The sequence below is a fragment of the Ambystoma mexicanum genome, chromosome 7p (assembly GCF_040938575.1).
Source record: "Ambystoma mexicanum isolate Mex_15411 chromosome 7p, UKY_AmexF1_1, whole genome shotgun sequence".
Lineage (NCBI taxonomy): Eukaryota > Metazoa > Chordata > Amphibia > Caudata > Ambystomatidae > Ambystoma > Ambystoma mexicanum.
Window position 1 is genome coordinate 275982898 of NC_090939.1, and position 20207 is coordinate 276003104.

Genomic DNA, 20207 nt, shown 5'->3' on the forward strand with positions numbered 1-20207 from the left:
ACGGTGCAACGTATTAAATACACACATGGCACTGGTAGGAGATATAGTAAACTCCAATCTAGCCAAGGCCCAGGAAACACAGATGGGTTACTATGATAGAAAGGCAACCCCTCATTCTGTCTCAGTAGGGCAAACAGCCCTTGTTCTACTCCACATGCAGAAAACAAGATGTTGTCACATTGGTACGATCCCTACAAGATCCTAGAACAGACCCGACCATGCAACTATTGAGTCTGCCGACCAGACCGACGACAAAAAATTCAAATTTACCACATCAACCTCCTTAAGGAGTGAAGACAAGACCCATTAGAGTCAACTTCTATGGTAGGGGCTAGTTTATTAACTGAAAAAGGGGATAGTTTAAATCTAGTGCCTAAAGACCTTGCTATCCAACAACAACAGAATATTCAGGATCTCCCAATCCAATTTCCTGATGTGTTCCAACATGAGCCAGGAACGGTAAAAGGTGTGTATCATCATATTCGCACTCCACCTAGGAAATGTCATAAACCTAAGACACTACCGGATAACGGAGGCTCAAAGGCAAATAATTGTTCAGGAGATGGAGAAGATGCTGGCTGGGGATATCATAGAACCATCTCAGAGCCCAAACTCCTAGTAGAAAAACCATATCAATAGTGAGTGTTTTGTATTGACTTTTGCAAATTAAATGCAGTGCCCCAGTTCGATAATTATCCGATGCCAAGAATTGATGACCTCATCTATCGACTGGGCACTGTCAAATATATCTCCACGATTGATCTGACTAAGGGCTACCGACTGGTCCCTCTGAACCCTGATTATAAGGAAAGAACAGTCCTTTCTACTTCTAGGGGACTGTTTCACTTTAAGGTTCTTCCCTTTGTGCTCCACAGAGCACTGACAACCTTCTAAATGTTGATGGACCAAACCTTACACCCATACTCTAATTTCTGCAGGGCCTATTTAGATGACATTGTCATACACAGTAAGACGTGGGGAGAACATATGTTGCATATATATCAAACAGTCAGAGCCTTGCGTAATGCGGGACTAACCGCCAACCAGACGAAGTGCCACCTGACCCAGTCGGCAGTTAAATACCTAGGCTTCTTTGTGGGCAGCTGCATGGTCTAACCACAACTAGAAAAGGGAAAGGCAGTCAAGGAGCCTCCTAACCCTAAAACCAAGAGAGAACGAAGGGCCTTTTCAGATCTTGTGGGGTATTATAGTAGATTCATACCTAATTCCACCTCCATGACTTCTTGTTAAACTGCCAAATTGAGAACTGCAGAGCCAGAGAAGATCAAATGGGGAAAGGAAGATCGGGCTTGCTTTGATTCTTTGAAAATAATCCTTTGTAGGGAGCCCATTCTTAAGGTGGCCAATTTTGACAAAGAATTTGTCCTACAAATACACTCCTCCAAGGTAGGTCTAGTAGCAGTGTTATCTCGGGTCTATGACTGGATAGATAACTAACACAAACATAACATATAGTCCTATAGGGATAAGTTACAAACACTGCACATTAAAGGATAGTTCCGGGACTTTTTTTTATTGTCCCTATGGTTCGGCCATGATGTGTTTTTAAGCATAAATCGGTAGATCGTAGAAAACTTTCCTATGGACCTTACCCGACTTTTCGCCCATTAACGCACTCGAAATCAGCTGCCATTTTGTGATAATCCTATCACTTTCCGCATCGCCCTGGCTCACCTGCTTTTGCGGCACTAAATCAAATCCCCCGCCCCTGAGCCTGACATCAGCAGACGCGTACCGCCCATTTCCCAACGCCAAAGCACGTTTCGTGTCAACAATCGCTGCGCCTCAGCTAATGACGTGTCGCCATGGAAATGGCAGGACGCCTCTTTCCTCAATAAGTATAAACAGACCGTTTCACAACACACAGCAGCAGATTTTCGATTCCATTCCTCTCTCTGTGTTACTTTGAGTATTCTGTGACTCGTTTCTGTGCTCTGGTCAGCTACCTTCGCCGCTTCTAGGCCTTGTGAACACCTGTACCATCTCTGTAAATTATTTTACTTTCTTTACCACACAATGGCTACAATAATGCCGTATATGTACGAGCCCGAGTACACCGAGGAGGAACTACTGGAAAGGCAAGCACGCGAAAACGATGGGGATTCGGACGACATTTGGGAGGACCAGTCAACGGATGAAGAGCCTGGACCATGTCGCATGGACGGCGTCTCCACCTGGTGCACGTGCAATCGGTGCGAGCTAATGCCAACTGAGGAGGAGAACTGCTGCTGCCGTGAAAATTCCGGGTGCTTGGCCTACATTTCGGAAGGCGAGCCAAGTCCGCAATGCATCACCGAGCTGCCAGAGTTCAGGGAAGCCTGCCTCTCACGGACCGTGTTGAGGATGATGATGGTGCTTATGCACGAACTTCGCGGCACTGTTCGTCCGCGTAATCCGAGTAACGAGTAAGTACACTCTGGTTGTGATGTCAGTGATGCCACTACTATTTCATGGTCGTCTCCCACATATAAAATTACATCTACATATCATTCGAACGCATGTAAATTGGTTCCATTGCATCTTTCTTTTTCACAGGTGGTACAGGCTGGTGGCCTATCGTTGCTTCACTTGGTCGCTTCACGGGAGGCTCGGACACCGCGTTCGGAGAGTAATACCTGCCTGTGCGGTACTTGCCATTAGACAACATTTCCCCAGCGACAGTGGACAATACCGCGGATTTTCACTGGATGTGCTGCAACCGGAACTTTACAATGTGTAATGTTTATTATTTATGTTCAATTGAAATTAAGATCTAAAATAAAACCCAACATATATTTTAACAATGGTTGTTTTGATTTTTTAAATGAATCTAGTGTGTCTCCATTGAATAGTCTTCCTGTGCCTTGTCTTGTCACACCACATGTCTCCGGCCAGCATCCTCCCTCACGCTGGCCGCCCACCTTCAATCCACATAACCGTTGAACCCATATGCAGCAGACATACATATGTTATTTTGCGGGTTGGCATCAAGCCTCCCGGCCTTGCCTCCTCCCCCAAAAATACTTACCACACCACTTTGTTCAAGCGTTGGCAATAAAAGGCCGTTGGATTTTATTGATACAAAATATGGTTATAGGTAAATAATCAATATGGTTGATCATAATAAATCATCCTTTTGGGCACCGGGTACAGGCTGACTAACTGCCTAGGCATCCAGGGTCTCCAGGGTGAACTGCACCCATATATTCTCCTGGGAGGGTGAGGTATTTATAAACTCATCCCCCTGCCTTCCATGTACTAGATCCTGCAGCCTGCCTCTTACATGCAGTTAGATGGCCTCTCCTTGGTGAGGCCCTGCGGCAAACGAGTCTTGTCTGCACGACCACCGCCCCAATCCACCCCCCGCCCTATCAAAGGCAGTTCGCACCGGTGTACTTGCGCTGGCAAGTGGAGCTGTCAGGGAGCGATAAAGGCCAAGAGGTGCCAAAAACCATGTACACTTCAAAGTGGTCTATAGAGCATGGGTTGTTGTTCCCATGTCTACCTCCAGACCCCGTGTCTCCTGCCAAGCATCCTCCCTCACGCTGGCCGCCCACCTTCAATCCACATAAGTGTGTCTCCATTCACGAGTCTTCCTGTGTCTAGTCTGCACGACCACCGCCTCAATCTACCCCCCGCCCTATCAAAGGCAGTTCGCACCGGGGTACTTGCGCTGGCAAGTGGAGCTGTCAGGGAGCGATAAAGGCCAAGAGTTGCCAAAGACCATGTACACTTCAAAGTGGTCTATAGAGCATGGGTTGTTGTTCCCATGTCTACCTCCAGACCCCGTGTCTCCTGCCAAGCATCCTCCCTCACGCTGGACGCCCACCTTCAATCCACATAAGTGTGTCTCCATTCACGAGTCTTCCTGTGTCTAGTCTGCACGACCACCGCCCCAATCCACCCCCCGCCCTATCAAAGGCAGTTCGCACCGGGGTACTTGCGCTGGCAAGTGGAGCTGTCAGGGAGCGATAAAGGCCAAGAGGTGCCAAAGACCATGTACACTTCAAAGTGGTCTATAGAGCATGTGTTGTTGTTCCCATGTCTACCTCCAGACCCCGTGTCTCCTGCCAAGCATCCCCCCTCACGCTGGACGTCCCCCTGCAAACCGCATAATGCCACGACATATACACGTCATTCATTCACAAACACACCCCTGTTTCGAATTCTTTATAACCCACTTCATATTTCGAATGAGAACTTCTTTGCGCTTTGCTAGTCAACCCGTGAAGGTGCTGGTTATCTGCTCTTCGTCTCTGTGAACTTCCGTGACCACTTCGAGCGTACTCGTCAGTTTGCAACCTGTGAACTGCTCCCTGTTCTACGACAAGAAACTACTCTGATCCCTGCATCTAACTGTTTGTTCGTCAAGGTAAGGCCATGTACCATAATCATTTTGCGTCCAATTTATATCTATTTGCTAGTAGTCATCAAATTGCATCCATGTTTTCTTTTCGTTCAAGACAGTACATGCAAGGAACTAGTCACATGTTCTGAGTTTAGTCAAATTATTTTTCTATTTTTTTAAAGTTATTCATATACTTATCCACATGTGAATAACGTGTATAGTTCCAAGAACCAAACCGAACCTTGCATTGTACCTTTTATGTGTCATTTAATTTTTTAACACATTGGTATTCATTGAGAATTGTTGATCTTTACTTTTCAGAACTTTCCACAATGCCTGCCTGTTCCATTGGCGGTTGCCCTTCGAAGACCCATAATAAATCCGAAGGTACTATAATGCATGTTTTCCCTAAGACAATAGATCAGATAAGAGAATGGGTCCGATATTGCGGATATCCACCGTCTGAGCTTGAAAGTAGAGTCCTAGAAGTCTTTGCGGACAAGAGGGGTGATCGATACCGCATCTGCAGCAGGCACTTTAGCTCAGACATGTACTCCACATCATTGCTAATAAAGAAGAAAACACCGCGAGCGAGGCGAAAATTGCTCTCAACCGCTATTCCCACTCTATTCGTCCACATCCCTCCACTGGTGAGTCAAGTTTATGGATCTAGCTCTCGGCCTTGCGGTAGTGTGTAGCATTAGCTAACAATAATTTCCCCATTTATGTATCCACTCAATATGAAGGCGGAAGATTCTCCATCCGTGTCGTTATTGCAGTCATCAGCCACTTCAAGCGCCTATCGGGTAATCTTACTTAGCTATTCTGCCACTGACTTGTTTTAGGCATGTAAATCAATAGTTTTAATTTATCGTGTAATTATTTTACCTAATGGTACACCATAGTACTCGTCCTCTAGTCTTTGTTTTCAGTTATAATTATTGTTATCCAAAATAATGCAAGTACTGTCTTTCAGGGAGATGCTGAGGAGTCCAACGCATTGACGACAACCGTTGATGTCACTCAGATGCTCGAGGTACGTTTCCGGACAGTTCCATCGATGGAGATCATCAGATCTTGCATTCTTGTAGCGTGATTGTTACACACAATGTTTCTTTCGTTTTTAGCCATCGATATGTCCTTCTGTCGTCGCCCTCCTATGTGTCTTCTTTTTTCAATATTGTGTTCATTACTAATGAAAGTCCTTTGGTTCAGGGAGTCGATGGAGCATTAGTCCAAGAAGAAGGGGGAGCATGCAGTTACGGGTCGGCGCAACAGCTTGCAGAAGTGTGCACCGCAGTTACAGCGTCCCTTGATGTTCTTATGCATTTCGAGGTATGGATACTGACAGTTCTTTCATGCAAGATCATATGACGTGATTACATCCGCTATACTTCCTTCTTTATTAACGCAAGTACTATGTTTCAGGGAGATGACGGAGCTTCTTCTACAAGAACATCACCCCTAGTAGTGGATTCAGATCTCTGGGTGGTGACACTTCCTACGATCGAGCAAATCGAATCATATTTAGATACCCATAATTTATTTTAGACAACTGATCATTTGTGCAGGTCTATTTAGATGAGCCGTTGACGCCTGCACAAAGTTTATGTTCTTTTTAACAAAATAGAAAACCATACTAATGCAATTACTGTGTTTCAGGGAGTTGCTGAAGCGTCATCTTCAATAATATCATCAATGGAAGTCTATGCGGAGCCCGAGGTATGGATCTTGACAGTTCCATCTAACTAGATCAACAATGCGTGAATAATTGTCGTTTGAATGTTCTACACAATGTGTTCATTCGTGTTTTGCTATAGAGATGTACGTGGGTATTGGTCCCCAAGTACATTTTGTGTTTTCAATATTATTATACATACTAATGAAAGTTCTATGTTTCAGGGAGTCAATGGAGTGTCAGTGAGTGATGGATGTGTTTATCGTGAAAATATAGTCGTTGCATCGCAAGAGGAAGTGGAGACATGCACTCACGAGTCGGAGCAACAGCGTCCAGATGTTGAAGTTCGAGGCAAGAAAGTTTCAAAGAAAAGAAAGCAAAAGAAGGTTAGTGTCCTGGTCACTATATTATGTTGTTTTTCACTGTTAATAGTTCAATACTGTAAGTTGTGTTTAAACTGAACATCCCTTTTCCAATCTGTCCTCTAGTTGCGAGTGGGTGTACGAACTAGATCTACACAGACAGTGAAGCGAACGAGAGATGTTGCTTGTCAAACCTTTTGGCAGGGACTTGAGACTGGAGATGCATCGTGCCAATGGGAAGAATATGAAGTGATTGACAACGGAGCTATACCACCACCAGCCATTGATAGTGAATGTCCTCCTGGTAGTTCGGATGCAGTCGGAGATCAATTCACAGAATCCACACCCGCAAAAACTAAGACCGCGAGAAAGTTGAAGAAATTGTTTTATTCTCCCATCGCCGGAGAAGGAACAGATGTTGCAATGGAAGAGAATGTAATGGACGACAATGAAACACCATCAATATCACTGAACATAGCGGAAGACGATATCAGAGATTGTACCTTTACTGTGAGTGACATGTCCTCAACGTTACAGGCCGAACCAGCTGGGATGCAGAGTGACAGTATAAGGAAAGAGGCCAAATTCATTGTATTCGATAGTTGTTTGATTGATATTATAATTATGCTGAAATGTGGGCATTTGGTTGGTGGGGAAGTATGTGGGGAGCCATTGATTAATGTGACTCGTGCAATTCGAGGCACTAACCTTAAAATACATGGCACCTGTACACAATATCATCCGTTCTCATGGTCTGCACAACCCATGCTGGGGCAACTGCCAGCAGGCAATCTACTTTGTGCAGCGGCCGCACTTTTTAGTGGTTCAAGTTTTAAAAAGTTAGAGTATTTCTTTCAGTTTGTGGGAATCCATTTCATTGCGAAAACTCAGTTCTACAAATACCAAACCGATTATCTATTTCCAGCCATTAGCGCAGCTTGGAGAATAGAAAAAATGTCTATTGAAAGTACATTCGCGGGCAAACGGTTCAGGCTAGCCGGTGATGGACAGTGCGACAGCCCAGGATTTTCAGCCAAGTACTGCACCTACCACTTTCAGGACATGGAAAGTAAGAAAATTGTGAGTTCGATGGTCGTGCAGGTGTCACAAAGTACATCCTCAGTGGCCATGGAGAAAGTTGGCTTTGTAGCATCATTGCAAGAACTACAATCGCGGGGAATGGTGATCGACCTGATAGCCACGGACAGACACGTTTCAATTGCCAAGACAATGAGAGAAGAGTACAAAAATATAAATCACCAATTTGACGTATGGCATCTTGCAAAATCAATCAATAAAAAAATGTCGGCTGCAGGTAAAAAAAAAGATATGCAAGGTATTTCACAGTGGTCCAAGTCAATCAGCAACCATCTTTGGTGGAGCTCAAAAACATGTGAAGGGTCGTTGGAAATTCTACTGGAAAAATGGCGGTCAGTAATGCTACACTGTAGCAACGTTCACCGCTGGAACACAAACCAACATTTCCACAATTGTGAACATGGCCATTTGTCCACAGAGGAGGCACGGAAGAAGAAGTGGTTGATTCCTTCATCACCCACTCACAAAGCCATTGAAAAGATTGTATTTGATAAAACTATAACAAGAGATTTGAGGGGACTCACGGAATTCTGCCTCACAGGAGATTTGGAGGTGTTCCACAATATGTGCCTAAAGTACAGGCCGAAACGATTGCATTTTGGCATGGAGGGCATGATAAATCGGACTCTTCTAGCGGTCTTGGCACATAACCATAATGTTGGCCGTCAACAAAGTAGGACGACTGGAACTTTAGGGACGCTTCGCTACAATAAGGCCTTCACTAAAAGAAGTAAACAATGGGTGATCAAACCAGTGTTTGAGGATATGCAATATGAGTTTATTGAGAGACTTATTGTTGATCTCCTAGAGAGGCACATACATGGAGTTGTGAACGAACCTGTGCAGGGGACAACTGCATTGCCACCCAACATTGCCTCATTTCCATGTCCACCTAAAGCAGAGCTCATTGAGAAATACACATCACGGTTCAAATGATTGTAATTTGATTGTCTGTTCTCTCGAGTCGCCTCATGTCGCAGGCCCATTGAATATGTGTATCTATGTAATGTGTAAATAAAAGTGATTGCTCAGTGTACATGCAATGTGTCTCTCCACCCTTGTTCATTTGCGCATTAAATTAAACCAAACAGTAATATAAATCATTTTTCAAAAAATATAGAATGTCTCTGTATTTATGGTTCTCTGGGGCTGCAAAGCACGCAGACAAAATGCAAAGATGGAGTGTAAATTTCAAGTGCTGTGAGATGGCCTTACACTGAATGTAGCTAACTAGGAATGTGTGCTCGTTCAAAGTGAAGGTCAGCTGCTTTGATTTTTTGCTCGGGTGCCGGAATGGCCCACGACTCAGTATAAGGTTCTATTGTTATTTGACCTTGACAGGCCGGGACCATCCCGAAAGACTTCTTTTCGGGGGTGTGGTGCAATAACGTAAGAAACAATAATGAATAAAAAGTCAGAAACGAAAGCCATTTAATGTTCGTTCATTAGAAGAAATAACGTCTGCATAGAAGGAGTGGTATTTCGGGGCTGCCCTACGCACAGACACAATGGAAAATGCAAATATAATGTAAGTAACTCTTTAGATGAGTTTATACCGAAATTTAATTACTATACAGGCATATTGTTTTGTACCGCGCACTATCTTGAGGAGACCCATCTCCTTTTACGGAAGCACCTCAAAAGGTTCCTCTTTGCTTCTGCTTTCTCTCTCCCTCTCCCCTGCTACAACTGGTCCACTGTCTGCGACCTCGGTCCTGGGCCCTTCCACTCTCCACCTGCACTGCCTCCCTGTCAACCCCTGCACTGGGGGACTGTCTCAGTATCCTACAGCCCCCCCTTCCCAGCACTTGTTCTGCACTTACCTTGCCTCGCCACGCATTGAAACGCTTGTGTATAGGCGCGTTGCAAATGCCATATTATATCATATCAGTGACGAAGTGGTCCACTGGCGCTCAGGCGGCTCTGAAAAAGGCGGAGGAGAGGGGGTGGGTTACTGGAAATGACGTATAATACCCAGTTGCACTGTCCTAGCTATGAAATAATTTCCCGACCTAATATATAAAATGAATAATTTTAATAAAGATCTGATGGTGAGACTAATTTCATTTTTTATGTTTTTAAAACAGGTACATACTGCATTACTGTCCTTGTCACGAGTACCAGACACCGGCGGATGGCTTTTACAGCCGCCAGTTGCTTCTCCGCGTGAACAACGTTACCACCCTGACCATTTTATGGGACGATCGCCAAGTACAAGTATGCCCTTACGCGGTACTAATGGCTAGATGCAACATACATACCGTTGTGGTGGCCTAGTGCCTCGTTGTTGGAACAGCCATGTGATTATCAGTGTGACCGAAGAGCTTATTTTATCGTAAACCAACACCCTGTGTACTGCACACGAACATCGCTTGCCTCAAGACGAACTATTTTGGATCGAGAGCAAAGAATAATGTAAATCGCTGAATATTCTCTAAACATTTGATGTCCAATAAATGTACTTTACCAAATGTACCGTGTTGCTGTTTGATTTAAAAGTACAGTTTCATATTCCGAATTGTGGCGCGCTGTGTTGTGAGCTGATCTGTGTTGGTTTCCGGGTTCTGTGTGGAGTCACGTAGAAGACGCCTGGGCGCGTTTGCCTACGCAGCACAGTCACGTCACGGATAGAGGCGGGGAATATGAATGTTTTGATAAAGTCTGTTTCAGGGGCGGGGGATTTGATTTAGTGCCGCAAAAGCAGGTGAGCCAGGGCGATGCAGAAAGTGATAGGATTATCACAAAATGGCAGCTGATTTCGAGTGCGTTAATGGGCGAAAAGTCGGGTAAGGTCCATAGGAAAGTTTTCTACGATCTACCGATTTATGCTTAAAAACACATGGCCGAACCATAGGGACAATAAAAAAAAAGTCCCGGAACTATCCTTTAATAGAAGGTGTGAGTAGTGGACCATCAATAAAATATATGTGACATTAGCAAATCAGTTCTGTTTGGATGAGTAAGAGTGTCTATCCACTACAGGGTGTGTTATCTACTCTCACCTCTAATGCATAGTGACAGGTATCTGTTTCTCTACTTATATTCTTACAATGACTCGTACCGGGGATGGGAGGGTCTAGGATACTCCCCTTGGGGTGGAAGAAAGGCTCAGCAAGGTAGAGATGTTACTCATTCCCCACTTCCTGAGGACACACGGGCTCTCCCCCGCTGTTCTTTTACCCAGGGATATGGCGCCCTGCTCAGCCTTTCACACCCAGTAAGTGGCCTGTACTAATCCCCACATAGTGATATATTGCCCCACTCACTCACCCAGAGAAATAGTTCCTTGCTCACGTTCTCTCTCTTTCCTGTAATATACCACTCTTCTGGAATCTAGGCGCTCTTCTTCTTCTGTTACACATCGTCTCTTCTGGGATTAAAGACACTCTCACTCTTACTAATTCTCACATCTCCCTTCTCTTGTGTCAAGGGTCTCTTTCCTTTGGGCTAAAGGTGCTCTCCACACCCTCACAGTAGGCTACCCGTCCTCTGGAGTCCCATGGGCTCACCTTTTCTTTACATGATCACACCCCTGTTTTGGGGTGGATGGGGCTCTTCACGCTCTCACTGGAGTACACCCCTCTTCTGGCATTTAGGGGGCTCTTCTGAATCTAATTGGAGCATGCCCTTCATCCGAGTTCAAGGGGCTCTCCCAGCCCAAACAATATTATCTGTGTTTCTTAGCCTTATCTATAAAGCCCTCACAGTTCTCCCATTGGCAGAGGGGAACGTTTGAATTAATTTGTTAATTGGTTTCCCATTCCAAGTCAGGGGAAGGAAGTCTTTAAAAGGCTTTCCACCATCTTGGATTTCTTTTAGTTTGCTTCTAAGTGCAGTAGCTGGTATTTGCCTGTACCTGTGTTGCCTCTTAGCCATCACCCGCACAGAAGTTCATTTTGTGGGTTTCTGCTGTTAACAAGGCCAATGGACAGGCAAACATTTACTATGTTGCAGGCTATATAAAAACATTTATCTTTTGAGGAGGGAGAGGAAGTGTTTTTCCCTTTATATGCTGCAGCTGAAAGGTAGGAACAAAACCATGCTCCTTCAAAAGCACAGCTGCTGGAGGGAGGGGGCTTGGCATAAGTTGGGTACTTCCTTTTGAGGATCCACACCTGTTGATTAAGGGGTCTTTAATGATGTTCTAGTTTATCCCCACAGTGTATATTTCTCTGAATCTCTTAAATACACTCTGGAATTTGCTTTGCATTGTGATCTCTTAATCTGATACATCTTGGGGGGATGCAGTCCTTAATACCCTGTATCACTGGCACCTGGTAGTTTCCAATGCAATGCTCTCTCAAGGGGTTCGGGAATCATTCAGGGCTGGTCCAGTAGGTCCTACTCTCATGTGGACCGTGGTGGGTGTGGATGCGATGTTTGCACTGTGACCTTCTCAAAAGAAGTTTGTGAAGCATGTGCCTGCCCATTGCCAAATATCGCTATCATATGCCCAGGTACCACCATCTTGTGTTGTGGTGTTCTGCTCATTTACCGTGCAATGCTATCACATACCAGCTGTTGCCATTGAAATCCTAGGCAGTCACACGATTACCAAGTTTTGCCATCTTGCACACTACAACATTCCATGCTGTGTGTATCCTTTCATAAAACAATACTTTGAATGAAGAAGATACACAATGTGTAGTGTTTGGAATACAGTACTCGGTCCAGCTAATCTCCTCAGCCCTCTACCAGACATAATATAGCAGGTGGAAAGGGCTGTCTATTGCATATTGGGATTTCTAAACAGAAAGGTTTAGACCTTAGACAAAGAAATAAAGTTCAACTTTTGTTTTTATAAAAAAAGTGTTGTCAGGTGGTCCAGTCTACTCCTTGTGTCTGGTTTTGCTAGAGTGTGCATGGGTACCTTATCTTCAAGTCCCAGTATTCAATATAACTCAGTGCACTCAGTGTTTCACTGTCGAAGGACCTGTCACTTAGAACCCTATTGCACAGGCTGTCTCAACGTACTAGCACTCTGAATGCCTGTAGGGGCTTTGTCTTCAAGCCTCAGAATGCAGCTGTTACACTTTGGTTCTCAAAGACTGTAGCAACTCACTTTACCTAGTCACAGTCAGCCCTAGGACATCTTGCAATGGCTCAACTTGGGCCCATCAAATGGCCTTCCACCTCTGCCTTTCACTCTTGACCCTCCTGATCTACATCTCTCTCAACAGTTTTCTGTTTTTTTTCTTGTTTCCTCATTGCTATGCCATATAGGTTTCTTATCAGGTATCCACCATCTCTCTTTCCTTCCCAGCTGACCTGCTTGAGTTCTCTGTGCATCTCCTGCATGGTGCCATGCATAGACTCTCATGTTCCTCTGCTTTCTCTTCTCTGATCACTGGTGGACCAGGGTCCCCTGCAGCCCCCGCCTTGCAGGGGCCCCCACCACCCCAGGTCCAGGGGGCCTAGGCCCAGTCCTCACCCTGAGCTTAAGTCAGGGTGAGGACTGGCCCGGCGATAACTACATCTGGCGTGGAAAGTAGGTGCTCTGCCTCTGATTCGCTGCACATGTCAGACAGGAAGCAGGGTCCTGGGTTCCTCATCCCGGTCTGAGTGCCGCACTTGAGCTGGAGGGCTGGAGGGAAGAAGGAGTGTCACTTGGGTGAAACAGCTAAGGACATCTTCTTTTTGAAGCGTATGTGAGCATGTGTGTGTGTCTGTTGTGTATGTAAGTATGTAAGTTATGCATGTATGTATGCTTATGCATGCATGCGTGTGAATGATGCATGTAGGAATGGGTGGTGAGTGTGCCTTTTGCGTGATTGAGGATGCAGTTTGTGTGTGAATGTTGTAGGTGCTCATCAGGAGAATGCAGTGTGACCTGTGGGTGAATGTTCTGGGTGGGCACTAGTGTGGAGAATGTAGTGTGAGTGAATGTGAGAACGTGTGAGTGATTGGGGGGTGAATGGTAGGAATGTTATTGTGTGTGTGTGTGTGTGTGTGTGTGTGTGTGTGTGTGTGTGTGAATGTTCTGGTAGATTGCATTGTGAGTTGATGGGAAAGGTGTATGGATGGGTATGAATGTGACTGAATGTTCTGGGTGGGTGAATGCCTGTGTGAAGAATGCAGTGTGAGTGACTATTGTTAAGATGGATTTCTAAAATCTGACATGGTGGACAGATTTTAGGAGGCCACCCTAGTTATAGTGAACAGGACTCTGGTAGGTTAGCCAAAACCCAATAAAGGTAGAAATGGAGAGCAGTCAATGCTTACTCTAAGGAGAGTGTGAGTGGTTTCAGGAGCTGTCAATGAGTCCACATAGTATGGCACACAATTATTAAATTCAGACAGTAAGTATAAAACAAACAATTATTTATTACAGGTTTTGTGGAGACACTTGAATATGAATCTAACAGGTAGTATTATCGCACACTACTTTGTGGTATTTACATTCACTGTAGGTTCATAAATACATCCAATAACTTATTCAGCAATGCAGGTAAGTAAGCAGATGTGATAAATGTTGGAACCAGATCAAAATTTAATAACCTAGCTTAAGCAGTCTAAACCCTTAGAAAAATGGTTCCTTGTTCCCAAAAGTTACAGGAGCCACAATATTTCTACCCTGATGGGATTCTGTGCAGGTAAGTTTTAATTTACCTGTGTTGGTTATAGTTGAAAGAAGATCTTCCACAATTTTACTATGGCAAGTGAAGGTGTTCTTGTATTTCAGATTACACTACCCAGGTTCGACGACCAAAAGGTGAGTGGAAAGGAATGCAGTAGGCAAAGGGTCTTATTCCCAATCAATGTTATCCTATGGAGGACAAGATGGGGACTGATGCACTGCGTTTACTTACTTACCTGACTCTGATTTTCCCAGATGACTTTGTGGATCATATGGGGATCACCGGAGGCTCAATCTTCTGCTATTGGATCTGGTGAGTGGTGCCCAGGAGTTGCGAATTTGAGCATTCTTCTGATCAGGTGCAGTTGCAAGATGCAACCTCTGTTGATGAAGAAATGCAAGAAACACTGATACAGACCTCCTCAGGACACCTCACAGGTTGGAGTTCCAGCAATGTTCTCCACACACAGGTGATGACAGGCGTCATTCCAGTGGCGGTCACAGAAGCTGCTCGAGGAAAGTATCCCTTAATGCTGGGATGCTGATATTTGGAGAAAATACCACTTGTGGCACAAGCTGGTGATCACCAAAGTTTCAGGCTTGAAAATGGAACAGCGATGCTTCTGGCCAGGTAGCTAACAAGAGAGAGATGATCAGTCTATCAGGCAGTCGAGGGACACATCCAAAGGCTCAGATGGGCAGGATCCTCGGAAGGCATTCAGACTAGTTGGTCCACTAGTGTAAGGGCTGAAGCACTGCTCAGGGTCTTCAGAGATCAGGTAGTCAAACAGGGATTCACCGGGCCGGACACAGGAAGGGATACTGGGCCACTTCAGGGGTCTTCTTTGGATCCTCAACTGGCTGTTCTTCAAGGGATTCTTGGCTCCAACGATGATCTGACGATATGGCTGCAGAGGTCCTCTTCTTATCCAAAATCCCAGCTGGAAGCAAGTCCAAGCCCACCAATAGTAAGGATCTGCACCATTGAAACGGCCAGTAGTTGTCCAATCAGGGACAACTACTTGTTTCACATTTGCCCCTCACGTAGACATTTTGGCACTAGCCATCTCTAGCCTGCCTAGCAATTGCATGACTTTATATGAGATTTGCTCACCTGGCAATGCAAGAAGGCCGAACAACAAAATTGCCAAAGAAGCAAGTAAAACTCTTGTGCCACAGCCATGTAAGGGCACTAGCCACATTTAGTAGCCAGAGGTAATAAACGCAAATGCGTACACTGCAAATAGTGCAAAAATGGTAAAAATGTATCTTCTGCCAGCAGATTGTCTTTAGGTACATATAAAAGTAACCGAAAATCCCATGCGTAAAATGATAGGGTGATGCAAAAGTATCCCCATTACACTGCACTGTAAGGTGCGGTGTGCAATGTTAAAAAGTACAAGAATGGAAAAGGGAAACATCATTTCCCAGTACTGATAGACTGAAGGACTGATCGGTTTCCCCATAACAATGAGCAAAAGGCAAGGGAACTGAAGCTGAAGAATTTACTTCTCTTCAAAAAGTCACAACAGGTTTAAAACCAGAGCAAAAAGAATGGAGGGAAAGTTGCAAAAAGTGAAATCTTTCCTAACAACAATGAGAGAAGGTGTATGTGTGAGTGACAGGTGAGTGAATGGGTATGAATGTGACTGTGAATGTTCTGTGTGGGTGCATGTGTTTAGAATGCAGTCTGAGGGAATGTGAAAGCAGGTTTATGGGTAAGTGACTAGTGGGTGAATGTGCATGAATGTAATTGTGTGTGAATGTTCTGGGTGGGTGCCGTGTGGCGAGTAAAGTACGAATGTTCTGCGTGCATGTATGAGTGACTGGTCCTGGGAGCGCCGGAGCATTTTTGACAGTTCCGTGTGTGACACAGCATGTTTTCCTGCCATTTATGAGCAAAGTTAACTTAATGTATGTTATTAAGTGGCTAGACTTGCATTTTGGTGCATTCAGCCTAGCTATTTCTTACTGCGGCATGACATTTTTGCTGAGCAACTATGATAGAGCAAGCATGATACGTGTACTTATGTGTCTAGATTGGCCTACATTTCAGCCAGTGTTGACATGTTTTCTAATTGTGGTATGGCATTTTTTATGTCAAAGCCAACATGAGTATGCTCTTCCGTGGGGGTACAGACATATACTGGCAGAGCCAGATTGAATAGGTTTTCTTATAGTATCATTAGTGACATTACACGTAAAGCAGAAATGAGTACGTTCTTACATGGGAATGCTGGCATATATTGGTGCAGCTGACATGGAAATGTATGGGCACAGCAAGCGTGAATATGTTTTGAACAGTGGTATATACTGTGGGGGAAGGCATGAAAATGCATTGGGAAATGCTCCTCTGCATTGTTGGTGACTTGCATCCATGTGATTTTTTCATGAGTGACCCAACAAAACTGATTGCAAACTGTCTGGCTTTTTACCCAATTTTCACAGAAAGTGTGCTGTATAATGTACCGTTTTAACCCATTATTCAAAATATTTTCCCTTTCGTTGGTTGGGGCTTCCTCGCAACACTCGTTCTCTCTCGCATACTTGTAATATTTAAACCCCTCCAATAAAAAAAAAATCACCAGCCGCCACTGGTAGCTGCTACATTTGGGTGCCAGGCACCACCTCTTGTTCTTAAGCTACGTGAAAGATTTAAGCTTTAATTAAAAAACATCCATCTTCCACATAGCGTAGTGTGCACATGCCCCTGCAGCAGCATGACCATCATGGACGCCCGTTGGTCAAGGCCAGCCCCGAGTGTGAGGTGTTCCATGCTTTGTAGCAGAGCTTGGGGGCAGTGGTACCCCGGGGCTAGGGGAGCCCCCTCACCATGGCCTGAGGAGGGACCCCCCACATTTGGTGTTATGCCACTGTCTCTGATGCCAGTTTCTCTGTCCTTCGTTTATCCTGTGGTGCTGCGGGTCCGATCGCATGATCATAGAGTTTTCCTTGGAGAAGAGGGCACTTAAAAAAGCACCCAATCAGCCAACAATAACAATGTGCAAAAAGATACAGGACCTGCTTTGACTTTGACTTTTAAATTATTTAAAATAATGAAAACGTTCCATTACTGTAAATGGAATTTGCCTGTGGATTGTGCATGGCCTCCCTTTCCCTTCCTCCGTTAATTTACCTGGATAATTAATACATACGGCCTACACACTGAGCACAGTTGTATTGTGAGAACACTAAAACACATGTACATTGCAGATGTTCTTATTTTGTCTACTCAATTGTATTGAACTGAACGTGGCATATTGGTATAAGTTAATATGGAATGCCACAGCCCTTTCAATTCTACTCTTGCAATGAACGCGGTTATTTATGTATTTATTTATTTATTCAGATTTGTAGAGCGCACGTCAGCCCGGGGGCATCGTGGCGCTTGTTACAGACAATATCTTAGTTACATAGGATACAGTAATTACATACAGTACAGAATTTACAGTAGACATGTATACATTAGCAATGCAGTATATTTACATGGATTCCTGAGAGTTTCCCAATTATTTTGCAAGGAATGAGGTTTTCAGTTTCCTGCGAAAAATGGGGAGTGCGTTTTCCGCTCTAATGTCTGCAGGGAGAGCGTTCCAGGTCTTGGCTGCAATGTAGGGGAAACTTAGACCTCCGGCTTTGGTTTTTTTGATGCGTGGGATGCAGATTAGGTTGGAGTATTGCGTCCTGGTGGGACGGGAGGAGGAAGGTTTGAGGATGGTTTCTGATAGATAGGACGGGGCGGAGAGAGAGAGGCATTTGTGAGTGAGGGTGAGGATTTTGAGAGTGATCCGTTCTTTGACCGGGAGCCATTGGGCTGAGTGCCTGGCCTGGGTGATATGCTTTCTTCTTGGGATACTAAGAGCGGCCCGGAGAGCATTGTTCTGCGTGACTTGTGGTCTGTTTATGTTTTTGGCTGATGTGCCTGCTAGGAGTGCATTGCAGTAGTCCAGTTTGGCTCCAATGGTTGCCCTCGCTATAGAGAGGCAGTTGGGTTTAGAGAGGTAGGGCTTGATGGCGTTTATGAGTTTGGTGGTGTGTGCGGATGCGGAAGTGATTGCGCTGACTTGTCTAGTCAGAGATAGTGAAGAGTCAAGGTATACTCCCAGTGTCTTTACGGCTGTGGATACAGGGATGATGGAGTTGTCAATGGAGAAGTTGGCGTACAGTTTGTCAAGTTTGTCTAGGGTGTTCTGTTGACCTAATATCATGATTTCAGTCTTGTCACCATTGAGGCAGAGGCCATTAACTGCAATCCATGCCTTGATGACGGAGTAGATTGTGTGGAGTGCCTTGGCGTCTTCGTTGTATGATCCTGAAAGGGGTAGAAGTACTTGTGTGTTGTCCGCGTAGTTCGTGTATGTGATGCCGTATGAGTCAAGTTTGTCAAAGAGGGGCTTGGTGAACAAGTTATAGAGTGTGGGTGCAGTGCAAGATCCTTGAGGGACCCCGCAGTGGATTGTCGTGGGAGTGGCGTTGGCGATGTCCGAGAAGACTTTCATGGCTCTTCCCTCTAGGAAGGAAGTGATCCAGAGGGCTGCTTCTTTGGAGAAGTTGGCTGAGTGTGTGAGGTGTGAAGCGAGAGTCTTGTGATCAACCAGATCATGTACATGTGAAACTAGTCTTGCATGATTAAGTTATTTGTATATGTGTGAGAGAAAACAAGGCCCCCTCAAAAAAGGCCATGAACCCTTGAGTAGTACAACATGTTTTGTGCTGTGTAGCCGCGCAAGGACTTTTTAGTATCTAATTCTCTTTCGAAGTTGAAATAGTAATTGCCCAGGCTTAGGTTTGTGTCATACACAACACACAAGGCCCCCTCAAGGCTCTACCCCCAGAGACTTGGGAGACGCTGGTATCCATACCTCTTTATATAAGGATACATATCTATGGAAGAGAAGCAATTGGCAACATTTAAAACCAGGATCCAGAGACTTATCTCGCAAACTATGGGCAGGGAGTAGTGACAATATTTCACCTTGAAAAGCACCGATAGGTCGAAACACGTGTCGGCTGATGGAATAAACTGGATGTGTATGACACAAACCTAAGCCTGGAAATTATTATTTGAACTCCGAAAGATCATTAGATACTAATTGGGAGCCCTTGCACGGCTACACAGCACAATACATGTTGTACCAGTTTCCCCTTGTATATTGAAAATAAAGATGTACACTGAACCCCTTTAGTGAGTGATAAAGTGGGCGTCTTGAATGCCCATCTTCTCACCTCCTTATCCATGCCCAGCAGGGTCATGATTGGCGCAGATGGATTCGTTCTTAGGGTACCATCAGCAGTAACCTGCAGATTAACAGAAATATTGCATCAAGTATTTCTGAAAATCCACATGTGTTGCACCTACTGGGAGGTAAAGTCATAATCCTGCCGAGACCCTCAGATAACCACACGCTCTAACAGTAAATACCGGGTTCAAGTCGAGGGTGCACACGGGTGAATGGAGTCCCCCCTTTTTTCAGAGGTTCCTCCACTTATTTCAGAGGACACCTTGATATGCTAATTTCTGTTGACACCACATTCAATTGGTATGTTAATGAGTCCCCTCACTTATTTTTAGGACTTGACCCCTGGTAAATACTGCATTTAGAACCACGGAAAAAACCTCTTACAGGGATAAAATCATCTTGAATCTGGGATACACTGTGTATCTAGCTTCTGCCCCTTTAGTTTAATGCAAGCTTGAACACCACAGGCATCACGGCTCGCTTCTGCTCTGTCTCCTTCAGGTGCTGCGCAGTAAGGGGGCCTCCCTTGCCTGCATATGTGTTCCTCTGTCCCTCCGTTGTTTGGCATGTACTCGCTATTCAACATACTCGTCTCAGTTGACTGGAGGCTTGTATTTAAAGGGACACGTTCTGTTTCTTCTTGATAATGGTATAGATTGATGTTTTCTTCTCCCAAGTGTTGGCACTTGTAAGTCCTTTGTATTTTAGTAAGTCCCATGTATGCCATTATGTGTAATGGTTTTGGGAGTTACTCATAGCAATGAGAGTCTTTGTCCCCTAAAATGGAGTCTCTCCTGGTGAGGTCTCACTTGCCTCGGCCCCTCAGGAGGGTGCTTGCATAGCAGGCTCACCTCCCTACCCTCACAGGCAGTGACTGCCCATTGGGGACAAGGGACACTTTTCC